The following is a 12,944-nucleotide window of genomic DNA, read 5'->3' on the forward strand; positions in this document are numbered from 1 at the left end:
ACATGAAGAGACGTCTCCAACAGACGTGAAACCCTTTATAAATTTCCAAGGTTTTCTCACATTTCAACATATCAAAATCTCTGATTTCGTTTCGCTCTAAGCATCATCAGAATCCAATAATTATGTGTTTTTGGTTGGGTCAAGGGAGTACAACTCTTGAATCCAAAAACGTTGTTAAGGCTTTATTATATCCTTATTTTATTGACCGATTGTACTCTCGCCAAATATTTGGGAAAGGTCGAAATATTTGCTGAAAAGAATCGCAAGGCCTTAAAGTCAGTGTTACAACATTCTTTTATGTTCTCTGATTTTTCGTCCTCTGGTACCCAATTTCCAACCTATTAACTAAGAGCACATCTTCTATTATGACTAACAAGACTCAATTCATCACCACTTGAAATACGTGCTGAAAAAGCGGGAGTCTAACAACCACACTCAATATTTCGCTTAGCAATCTGTATGGACAAACTCCAATATACTTTTATGAGAATCAACTAGACAATTAGACTCAATTAATGAAAAGTATATCAAGGAGTTTGTTAGAGCATTGCTCGGTCGAACTTGCATGTTTTGCTATCTCAAGCATGTTTGTCAATATTAGTGATCAAAACTATAAGTCTTGATTACTAGCCTATTAGAACTAAGGTCTTGGATTGGGATAGAAAGTATAGTTGAGCTCAAGACTCCATGGCAATCATCATACAAGACGAAGGACTACTCAAGGAACTGGTGGATCTTCATCGACTAAAAGGTATGTGGAGACTTGAACGTATCTGTCACTCAAAAGTCTATTTACTCTATCTCCTACTCTTGAGACAAAATTCATTTTTATATATAAACTTTCATTATACACATTTGTTATTTCGAGCCGAGTTTATCTCACCTATTTATTTCTCGAAATATGTGTTGGTAAGCTTTCGCTTTAGCCGAATTCATATTTACCAAGTGACGAAAGTCATGTTATGTTTTAATCACTTTGAAAATTGCTCTGACGAAAAATGGTCTGTGAATAACGGCTATATAACGTTCTATGAGAATGTTTCAACGATTGAAATGAGAGTTTAGATTACATAACCATTGGTGGATATAAGCATTGTTGTGGAAACACATATATGCATAAGTCTTATTCCTTCAACCAAAGTTTGCTAAACTTTGTTGATCAAGAGAAGTTGGAAGTGGCGTGAGCCAAGTCCGCGAACTTGCGGAACTTCTCGGCCCGAGATTTTCTGTTGGAGTTCGTGTACTCCTTCTATGAGCTTAAGTCCGCGAACCCAGTCCGAGAACTTGAGCAGGTTATATCTAAAGTCGGTTGTTCTTGAACTAATGTTTAAATAAACTAAGGAATTCTTTTGCAAACCGTGGCTATAAAGTTCATGAACCGATTCGAGTGAATCAAACCGATTTTGCTTCAATTGTATCTTGTGTAGTTACATAAGATTTCCTTGAAATTGAACAACTCTCTAACTAGTTCATTTGAGTCATTTGAACTAGTTATGGTGAAGAAGAATAAGGTTGATATGAGAGTAATCATATGGATAACCATTTGTTTGACTAGTTGAACCAACAAATGTTAATGTTTGGGTACGGTTCATAAACCCAAAATTGGACATTTCATTTGTGTATGAAAAGCTAAGTTTTCGATCTAACGGTTGAGAAATATTAGCTTGAATCTAATCAGGTTTTCATCTAACGGTGAATATTGAATGCTTTGTTACTAAGCTAACATTGATTGCAAACCCTGATTTGAAAGTGTATATAAGGAAGAACTCTAGCAACTGGGAAACCTAATCCCCATACATTCTATGTGATACTAGTTGTGCTAAGCTAGAGTCCATTCTCCTTTAACCTTTGGTTTCTTGTTCTAAACCAGGTTAACGACTTAAAGACTTCATTGGGATTGTGAAGCCAGACAGATACTACTTTTCTTGTAGTTCTGTGATCTGATCTTGCATCTTCTATCGTACGAGTACAATTGAAATAATTGGCTTGAGATTTTATATCTCCGATAGGAAAGATAGAAAAGTAATCACAAACAAACTTTGTCTCATCGTTTCTGATTCCACAATATCTTTTTTCGCTGCGTCGATTAAGATTATTGTGCGTTGATTGATAATACTAAGCTGTTCTTCGGGAATATAAGTCTGGCATTATTGATTGGTTCCTTTTCACCTTGATTTATCAAAAGACGGAACAAAACTCTTAGGTATATTCGTGGGAGACTGATTAATCTATTACATATACTTTTCTGTGTGATACAAATTTGTTTATTAAAGTCTTCGACTTTGGGTCGTAGCAACTCTTAGTTGCGGGTGAGATCAGCTAAGGGAATCAACTGCGCAGTATCATGCTGGGATCAGAGGCGTATGAGCATAACTGTACCTTGGATCAGTGTGAGATTGATTGGGGTTCAACTACAGTCCGGACCGAAGTTAATTTGGAGTATGCTAGTGTCTGTAGCGGCTTAATACAGTGTGTGTTCAATCTGGACTAGGTCCCGGGGTTTTTCTGCATTTGCGGTTTCCTCGTTAACAAAATTCTGGCGTCTGTGTTATTTCTATTCCGCATTATATTTGTTTATCTAATTGAAATATCACAGGTTGTGCATTGTTCAATAAATTAGAATATTCGACCTTTTTGGTTGTTGATTTAAATTGATTGACACTTGGATATTGGTCTTTGGTACCATCCAAGTTATCTCTCTTTGATAAAGACTCGCAGATTTCTATTTGATTGAATAAAGATCAAATCGAGAGATTGAGAAATAAACTCTTTGATATACTTTTCATTGATTGAGTCTAACTGTCTAGTTGATTCTCATAAAAGTATATTGGAGTTTGTCCATATAGATTGCTAAGCGAAATATTGGGTGTGGTTGTTAGACCCCCACTTTTTCAATTGGTATCAGAGCAGGCAAGCACGTTTAAGACCTTACAAGTCTGTGTTTGTAGCGATCTGACTAGATGGACAGAAAATTCTCTAGAAACGCTTCACCAGGATTAAAAAACAATCGTGGAAAAAGTTCTAATGAACTGGCTATTCTCCACAAAAGTTGGATGAACAAATCCAGATCAACTCTGATCTCATAGAAGAAATTGCAATGCTTAAGGATTTGAATTCTGTCAAAATCTCTTTAATGGACTTGAATAACTCCAGTTGTTCCTCTCTGAAGAACAGTCATAAGTCAGGTAGTGTACAACGCTCGCAAGTTGTCAAAACTGATATGACTCAGAACTTTTCTGACAATTCCAAAGGTGTTGGCCCATGTTTTTTTTGTGATTCCTCTAATCACTTTCAACATACTTGTATGTCCTTCCAAGAAAGCCTGAAAGTTGCAAGTAATCTTCACACGAAAACTAAACAACTTAGTGTTTTTTTAAAAGGACGTACAAAACTATCAGGAAATCCTAAACAGGAAAGTACTAACAGTATGGGAGATTTTGCTTTAAAATCAACATCACCCTTTCAATGGTTTCTTGACAGTGGATGTAGCAGACATATGACAGGTGATCTCACATGGTTTGTTTCTTCTGACGACTATGAAGGAGGACCGGTAACTTTCGGAGATGGGAGTTGTTGCTATATTAGCAAGAAAGGGACGATCAAATTGCCCGGCGTACCTGAAATTCATGATGTAGTATACGTAAAAGGTATGACTGCAATTCTTCTTTCTATTAGTCAAATCTGTGAAAAAGGCGATCGAGTTGTCTTCAATGCAAATGGATGTGAGATTGTAGACAAAACTGGAAAAGTAATTTTTCAAGGAACTTGAAAAGGCGGGGGTCTAACAACACCACCCAATAATTCGATTAGCAATCTGTATGGACACACTCCGAAATACTTTTGCTAGAGAATCAACTAGACAGTCAGACTCAATCTAGATTAAAGTATCTCAAGGAGTTAATATCTCTCTCTTGGTTTGATTTTTATTCAAGCTAAAAACAATAGCGAGTCTTTATCAAATACAAGGAATAACTTGGACGGTACCAAAGACCAATATCCAAGGATCAATCAATATCAATCAACAACCAAAGGTTGAATTTCCAATTGATGATCACGAACACACAACCTGTATTATTTCAATTTCAAGTATATAAAATATAATGCGGAAAAGAAATAACACACACACCAGAAGTTTTGTTAACGAGGAAACCGCAAATGCAGAAAAACCCCGGGACCTAGTCCAGATTGGATATACACTGTATTAAGCCGCTACAGACACTAGCCTACTACAAGCTAACTTCAGACTGGACTATAGTTGACCCCAATCAGTCTCCCACCGGTCCAAGGTACAGTTGTACTTCTACGCCTCTGATCCCAGCAGGATACTGCACACTTGATTCCCTTAGCTGATCTCACCCACAACCAAGAGTTGCTGCAACCCAAAATCGCAGACTTGATAATAAACAAATCTGTCTCACACAGAAAAGTCTATCAAAGGATAAATCTGTCTCCCACAGATAAACCCTAGGTTTTGTTCCGTCTTAAGATATGAAATCAAGGTGAACATGAACCAATTGATAATCCGGTCTTATATTCCCGAAGAACATCCTAGATTAATCAATCACCTCTCTACAATCCTTCCTGACTACACATGCGGTTTGTCGAGGAATCACAAACAGTGAGACGAAGATGTTTGTGACTTCTTTATCTTGCCTATCGGAGAACTCTCACGATCTCAAGCCAATCAAAGATTGTACTCATACGATAGAAGATGCAAGATCAGATCACACAACTACGATAAAAGTAGTATCGGTCTGGCTTCACAATCCCAATGAAGTCTTTAAGTCGTTAACCATGTTTTAGTAAAGAAAACCAAAGGTTAAAGGAGAATCGACTCTAGCGAGCGCACTAATATCACAGACGTGTGGGGATTAGTTTTGCACAATGCTAGACATCTCCTTTATAAATCCTTCAAATCAGGGTTTCCTTAGTTACAAAGCAATCCATATTCACCGTTAGATGAAAACCTGATTTAGATTCAAGCTAATATTTCTCAATCGTTGGATCGAAAACTTAGCTTGTCACACACACTTGGGTAGACGTTTACTGGTTTGTGAAAACCATGCCCAAATGTGTACGTGTATGCTGGTTCAACATAGTAACCCAAAAGGTGAACCATATGAGCATTTCATATTAACCTTGTTCTTCTTCACCATAACTAGTTCAATTGACTCAAATGAACTAGTTAAAGAGTTGTTCAATTGCTATGAGATCTTATGTAACTACACAAGACACAATTGAAATAAAGATGATTCGATTCGATTGAATCGGCTCATGAACTTTATAGCCACGGTTTGCATAAAACATTCCTTAGTAATTTAAGTTTCATGTTCAGAGCATATCTTTAGATCATAACCACTTAAGCTCACAAACAAGTTCGCGGACTTAAGATAACCGGTGGAGTTTTCCAAACTCAGCAGAAAATCTCGGCAAAGAGATTTTCGCCAGTTCGCGGACTTAAACACAAACGAGTTTTTGGAAAATCCCAGCAGAAATTCTCGGTACAAGAACTTCCGTCAGTTCGCGGACTGAGTTCGCGGACTGGGTTCGCGGACTTGGCAAAGCCAATTCCTCCGGTTTCTCCCAATAAACAAAGTTCGAAAACTTTGGATTAAGGAATACATGGTTGTGTAATCTAAACTCTCATTCCAATCATTGATACATTCTCAGAGGACGTTATATATCCGTTATTCACAGACCGTTTCACGTCAGAGCAATTCTCAAAGTAATTGAAACTTTTCATGACTTTTGTCACTAGGTGAAGATAAACTTGATCAAAGCGAAACGCTTTACCAACACATGATTTCGAGATATAGATAGGCGAGATATAATCGGCTCGAAATATCAAATGTGTATGATCCAGTCTATATAGCATACGACTTTTGTCTCATAAGAAGTAGGAGATAGAAGAGATAGACTTTTGAGTGATAGATAAGTTCAAGTCTCCACATACCTTTTTGTTGATGAAGTTCCACGGTTCCTTGAGTAGATCTTCGTCGTTGTATGATGAATCGCCATGAAGTCCTTGAGATCAACTACACTTTTCTATCCTAGTCCTAGACTTAGCTATGTAGGCTAGAAATCAATACTTATAGTTTTGATCACTAACATTAACAAACATGCTTGAGATAGCAACGCATGCGAGGTCGACCGAGCTTCCCCCTTTGTCAATTTGAGTGACAAAACTATTAATACATATGGAATACAAAAAAGATAAACTTTAGTGTAGGATCAGAATCTCGTAACAATTATGTCTCAGCGAAATTATCAATGGTACAGCACAATAGCGTCGCAGAATAATTTCAGAAACGACGTCAGCAAGGAACATGAGAAAGATGTGATAGTCTTGCGAAAATTAGAGAGCTTGCGAAGTTAACATTTGTAAGGTTGCGAGAAACCATATCCGAAAATAAAGGACAGATTAGCTGTCATCCACTATGTATTTCCTTATAAATAGTCATTTGAGTTGTAAAGGGAGAGAGAGATCTTTTTGAGTAAGAAACAAGTAAATAGGAGAGAGAAAGTTCAGAGCAGAGATCATTCTTGACTTCTTTATCTTTCTTGTAAAAACATTCAAAAATTAATCAATGAAATTAAGAGTGTAAACCTAAAATTGAGCTGATCAACAATGAAATCATATGAGGGGTGTAGTGTAGGATTTCCTGCAACTACATAATGGCGCTAGAAACAGGGAATTGAAGATCGGAAGTTGAAGATTGTTGATTGAGAATATTCAAATCAAGAAAGTGATTAAATAAATCAGTGAATCAGTTAAAAAAAGATGAGCAGAATTAATGAAAATGGCAAAAGATTGGAGCGTAATATGATAACAAAAAGCTTGATCAATGAATTTCATGAAAACGTCAAAGGAAGAATACATAAACGAAATTTTGAAGGAAAGAAAGTTATAGCGGTAGAAAAAATATCACCCTTGAAAGAGTGGGAAAAGCAAAAAATTGCATTCATGGCGGAAGAAATACCAAAAGAAAATTTGAACCATACATCTCCGTTGGTCATCACAGTGCCTATTACACGAAAAGAGAAGGATACATCAATAAAATCCGCAGGATAATGGATGTTGAACAGAACTTTAATCGATACAGGAAGTTCAGTTGATATAATATTTTATCATGCATTCCGGGGAATGGGATTTAAAGATGAAGAAATGTCCAGTTCAGCATATTTTGTTCACGGCTTTGGAAAATCCACAACAAAACCTAAAGGAGAAATAGTGGTGCGAATTCCACTTGGAGAAATCGAAACATATGTAACATTGTGTGTGGTGGATATGGAATCGCCATATAATATGTTATTAGGAAGATCATGGATACATGCGATAAAAGTTGTGGTATCAACGTTGCATCAATGTATTAAATTCCCCACTCCAAATGGAATAGGTGAAATTAGAGGAGATGTTGACAATGCGAAATTATGTCATCAAATTGAAGTAAAACATTATGAAGAACAAGCAAAAAAGAAACAATTTCGCAGAAAATTGGCAAAGGAAGCAAAGAAGGAAGAAGAATTTAGAGTTTATATGATAAGGGCAAAAGAAGGAAAAGGAATACCCAGCGAAATTTCGGAAGAAGGAGAAGAACCCATAAAAGCAATAAAAGAACCAACACCAATGGGAGAACCTAAACCCAGTTACACTGCCGCAGAACCAACAAAAGAAATAAATGTTGGGACTGTAGAGGAGCCTCTAATGTTGAGAAATGGAACCAAAATGGATATAGAAGAAGAAGAAAGAACTGTCAACTTGTTGCGAGAATATAAAGATATTTTCGCAGGAAACATGGATGAGATACCAGGAATAGATCCATCAATTGCTTGCCACAAATTGGAGATTAACAAAAATGTGAGACCATTTAAGCAGAGAATAAGAAAAATCGCAACAACTTACCATTCCCAAATAGAAGAAGAATTACAGAAAATGCTTGAGGCAGGAATTATAAGAGAATCTAAATACCCAGAATGGATAGCGAATATGGTCATTGTCCCAAAGAAAAACAAGGGAATCAGGATTTGCGTAGATTTCACTGATTTGAACAAAGCTTACCCCAAAGATAGTTTTCCGTTACCCGATATTTCTCAAATGGTGGAATCTGCAGCGGGAAATGATAGGGTATCATCTTTAGATGGGTACAAAGGGTATAACCAAATTCCTCTCGCTGAAGAATATCAAGAACATACTGCTTTCTTTGCCCCTAGATGTTTATATTGTTACACGAAAATGCCATTTGGTTTGCGAAATGCGGGAGCGACATATCAAAGAATGGTAGAGAAGGTGTTCGTAAAATGGATACATAAAACATTAGAAGTATACGTGGACGACATGTTAGTAAAGAGTAAAGAAGCTAAAGACCATGTACAAGACTTGAGGGAGATTTTTGAACAAATGCGGCAGTATAACATTAAATTGAATCCTGAGAAGTGTACTATTGGAGTTGCATCGGGAAAATTTTTAGGCTACATTGTATCAAAGGAAGGAATACAGGTTGATCCAGAAAAAGTGCAAGCAGTTCGTGACATGCCAACACCAGCAACAATAAAATATGTACAAAAGTTGAATGGGCTTCTAGCTTCGCTGGGGAGATTCATTTCGCGATCATCATACAAATGCAAACATTTTTTCGATATACTCAAGAAGGGTGCAAAATTTAAATGGAGTGATGAATGTGAAAAGTCTTTTCAAGGAATCAAAGAACATCTTATGAATACAACTATTTTAAAAAAGGTAGAACCAGGAGAAGAATTATTGATTTACCTTGCGACAACGTCGCATGCATTAAGTGTCGTGTTATTGCGAGTAGACGCAGAAGTGGAGAAACCCATTTATTACATTAGCAAAACTTTTAATACTGCTGAGAAGAATTACTCAAAGATTGAAAAATTAATCTTAGCATTGGTCTATGCATCATTTAAGCTCCGCATATACTTTCAAGCACACAAGATAAAGGTATTAACAAAGGTACCAATTGAATCAGTAATGAAGAATTATAAAAGATCAGGAAGGGTAGAGAGATGGAATGCACAAGTAGGCCACTTTGATATTAAATATGAAATTTTATCTTCACCAAAATCACAAGTTGTTGCGGTTTTCTTGGCAGAATTTCCTTTAGAAGAAGATGAAGCAGTAGAAGAAATGATAGATGTAGAAGAAGAACATGGAGATCCAAAAGATTTATTATCAGAACCAAATAGATGGGAAATATTGGTAGATGGATCATCAAATGGAGAAGGAAATGAAGTTGGAATTGTTTTAATTTCGCCAGAAGGAATAAAGATGGCTTTTTCATTCAGATTGGAATTTGCATCCACTAATAATGAAACAAAATATGAAGCTGTGATACATGTTTTAAAATTCGCAATAGAAATGAAAATAGAAAATGCCAGGATCACTAGTGATTCGCAGCTAGTTATTCGCCAAATAAAAGGAGAGTATACTACAAATGAACCATCCTTGAAGAAATACAAGAAGTTGGTTGAAGAATTATCAGCGAAAATTGATAGGCACATTTTTGTGTCTTATATAATCTCAATTGTATATATTTTTAGTGCTCGATTTTATATTTATTATGGCTTTTTATGTCGCTGTAGGTATTTTTGGAGAAATAAGCTTTTGCGGCGAAATTGGCTAAAAAAGTGGTTTTTGCGCTCGTGGGAGAAAATTACTATACAAACTCTCACTTTGGATAAGGGGTGACCTAATTATTAAGGGGCATCCATTTCCAGGCAGCTGCTAAAGGGAGACCAGCACAGGATAGGGGGAGGTCATCTTCATCGTTTTTAAACTCGGAAATTGGCGGAAAAAAATGTTGCAGAAGAACCAGAGTTGGGGATTGATTTCGAAGGTGTTTTAGAGAGATTCAATCGCTGAAATTTGTTGGGCTGGACGTGATTGGGCATAACAGGCTTGGTATGTGCGCTGGAATCGATCAAATTGGGCTCGATAATCCGAAAAAAGGAAACAGAGGTTGAAGTGAACACGGAAACTTTGTGGAATTATTTTAGGAATTTCAGAGAGACTAAAGGCGTGAGATTGTTTTCTAAGGTGATATTCTATCTAAGGAAGAGTTTCGGATGATTTGGAAGTCTTAGAAATGCTTAAGGAAATCGGCAGAGAAGATTATTGTCGTGGCTTGCACGAAAAGAAAAAGAGAGAATTAATCGCTATTTTTAGGTTTCTGAGCAGTATAAAAGGTGTGTTCGAGTCCCAGGGAAGGTTACAAAGTCATTGGAGCAGTCGCAGAGAAGTTTGTAACACTATAGAGCTGAGAAGATCAAGTTGCAGGAATACCCGTGTTTCTGCTGCTGCTGCTGAAGAACAAGCGTTGCAAATAAGAACAACGTCTCAAATTCGTAACGCTGCTACAGTGATTTCTTTGTAACAGTCGTCCATTGTTTTTGTAACGCCATTACACCGTTGCAAACGATCTGTGTTATAGTTTTTCATCTTTTAATCAACTTTTGAACCATAAACAAATATTTTGAGCAAGTGATTAATATGAGGAGCTAAAACCCATTGCTGAGGCGATATAGGAAGCTATTTTTCCAACAAGAAGTGGTATATTCTATTTTATTTATTTATTTGCAATTATTTTATGATTATTTTCCTTGGTTGAAAATTGTTCGAATGATTCTTGTTAAGCAATTGTTATTTCTTTTGATAGAGCATACTTGGACCTAGGTTTTTGATGTTCTATGCTTCGGATTTACACTTGTTATTTTGAGAATCTACTTATTGCAATAGTTAGAATCAAATTGAACGAGAAAATTGCATAAATATAAATATTGGGATTAAATCACTTTGAACTTGTAAAATAGTGGAATCTTAGCCTCAGTGTTCTTTTAATATTGATATCATCTTTGGTTGAGTTTGCTACAATTTTTAGTTTGTTTTCTATTTTATTTTTAGAATTTAAGTCTATATTTTATCCTTCGCAAGTCTGAGAATCGAACCACTTTTACCACTATCTTCAAATCACATCAATTTTTGGCGTCGCCGACGCGGATTTGCTTTTAGGGTTTTAGACTTATTTTTCTTTTACTTTTTAGGTTTTTATTATTTTTGTTCTTTTTTACGTTTTTGGGTATTTATCTTTTGTCTACAGGTTTTGGATCATAAAGATAATTGAGCCAAGGAGTTTGTTGAATTCGTAAAGACTGGATCTTAAAGCATAAAGACTTGGAGCGAAAGATTAAAGCGAAAAGAACGGAAAAGAAGACAATTTCTTTTTAGATTTTTTTTTTTAGGGTTTTGTTTTTTTTTATTAAAAAAAAAAGAGAGAGAACTGTATTAGGGTTTGTTATTTTTGTAATTTTTCTTTTCTTTTTGGACACTTTGGACATTGAGCTTTGGGACATTATTATTTTTAAACCTAAGGAAGGGTTGGTTTAAATACAAACTGTGTGCAGGGAAGGACGGTGATTACGATATCACCTCGGCCCCTCGGGTTCGTACATGACATAGGAGTCGTGGCCCGAGTCGACTTCAGCGGTTCTTTGCCCGTCTGGTACGGGAGGTAAGTTTTTCGAAACACCCGCGAATCCCCTGTCAGCGGGTTTACTGTATTCCTTCGTTTGCATATATGCTGAGGACTTGAAAACGAATGCTTTAATTTCCTAGTAAAGGGCAAGGACTGGCCATACAATATAAGGGTTCGGATTTCATCACCGTTCTCTGCTTGCCCGCCTTAGGAAAACGAAACCAAACGCGAACCTAAGCTTAAAATTTTGACTAGAACGAGACCTATAGGGTAACGAGCTTAATAGGAAAGTCGTTCGAAAAATATTGGTTACTCTTTTGAGCATACTTTTAAGTTCATGATAGTTTCTGTGAGTTGAATGCGTGACTCCGCCGCCTTGTAACCGGTGAGGCCTTGGGTATCAAAGCTCCACTGAGCTTCCCTCGCCTCGATTCAACTTACTTTGACTCGGATTGATTCCAGAGGATTTGCTCAGATTGTAACGAGTTCCTTTTCGAAAGAATAGAAGTTGGTCTAGAAACAATCTAAGTGGAGCCATCATGCTTTTTGTTTGCTAGAAATTTAGGTTTGATTTGGTTGAGTCATCCTTGTTTTGTGATTGCATAGAATTCCCTACCTTATTCTGTTGCATGCCTGAACGTAAAAGAGACGCCCTAGGTAGATTTGTTAAAGAGAAACCTAGTATTTATAAGCGTCTTGATTACCTCAATTTAGAAAGTCCGATTCGTGAAGATTCCGTTTTTGAACGTCCGTTTGAGGAGAAAATCCCTGATAGTCCAATAGCGCCAGAAATGGCAACTTTGACAGATTTGTTGAACCCTACTAGGACTATTCGTCCCTCATGTATCAGGTTACCTAAAACAGAAGCAAATTATGAACTTAAGCCTGGAACCTTACAGTTGCTCCCAATCTTTTTAGGGAAAGAAAATGAGAACCCCTATTTCCATGTTAGGGATTTTGAGGAAATTTGTAGTACCCTGAAAATTAGAAACCTTGATGATGATGCGTTGAAACTCAGGTTATTCCCCTTTTCCTTAAAATATAAAGCCAAGTCGTGGTTGTATAGTTTGGCTTCTGAATCAATTGAAACTTATGAACAACTTACATCTGCCTTTTTGAACAAGTTTTTCCCTAGGCATAAAACCTCGTCTATTAGGACGCAAATCTGTACGTTTACGCAACAGGAGGGAGAGTCTTTGTATAGGTATTTGGAAAGGTTCAATGATTTATTAGCCCAATGTCCTCATCATGGTTTATAAAAGGTTAGGTTAGTTCAGATCCTTTATGAGGGTTTAGATTATCCCACTACAACTACAGTAGAGTCTATGTGTACAGGTGGGTTTGAAAACCAAACAGTTGATGATGCGATGACATACTTGCATGAAATCTCCGAAAAGACCCAACAATGGGAAAGTAATAGGGTACCCCAGAAAACGATTCTTCTAGGCAGAGGAA

General features: G+C 36.7%; 1 pseudogene; it reads right to left on the reverse strand.

Annotated features, from left to right (window-relative positions):
* Nucleotides 1-12,644: 12,644 nt before the first annotated feature.
* Nucleotides 12,645-12,744, reverse strand: LOC113342487 (annotated as a pseudogene).
* Nucleotides 12,745-12,944: the final 200 nt, after the last annotated feature.

Source organism: Papaver somniferum, unplaced genomic scaffold (assembly GCF_003573695.1).
Source record: "Papaver somniferum cultivar HN1 unplaced genomic scaffold, ASM357369v1 unplaced-scaffold_41, whole genome shotgun sequence".
Taxonomy (NCBI): Eukaryota; Viridiplantae; Streptophyta; class Magnoliopsida; order Ranunculales; family Papaveraceae; genus Papaver; species Papaver somniferum.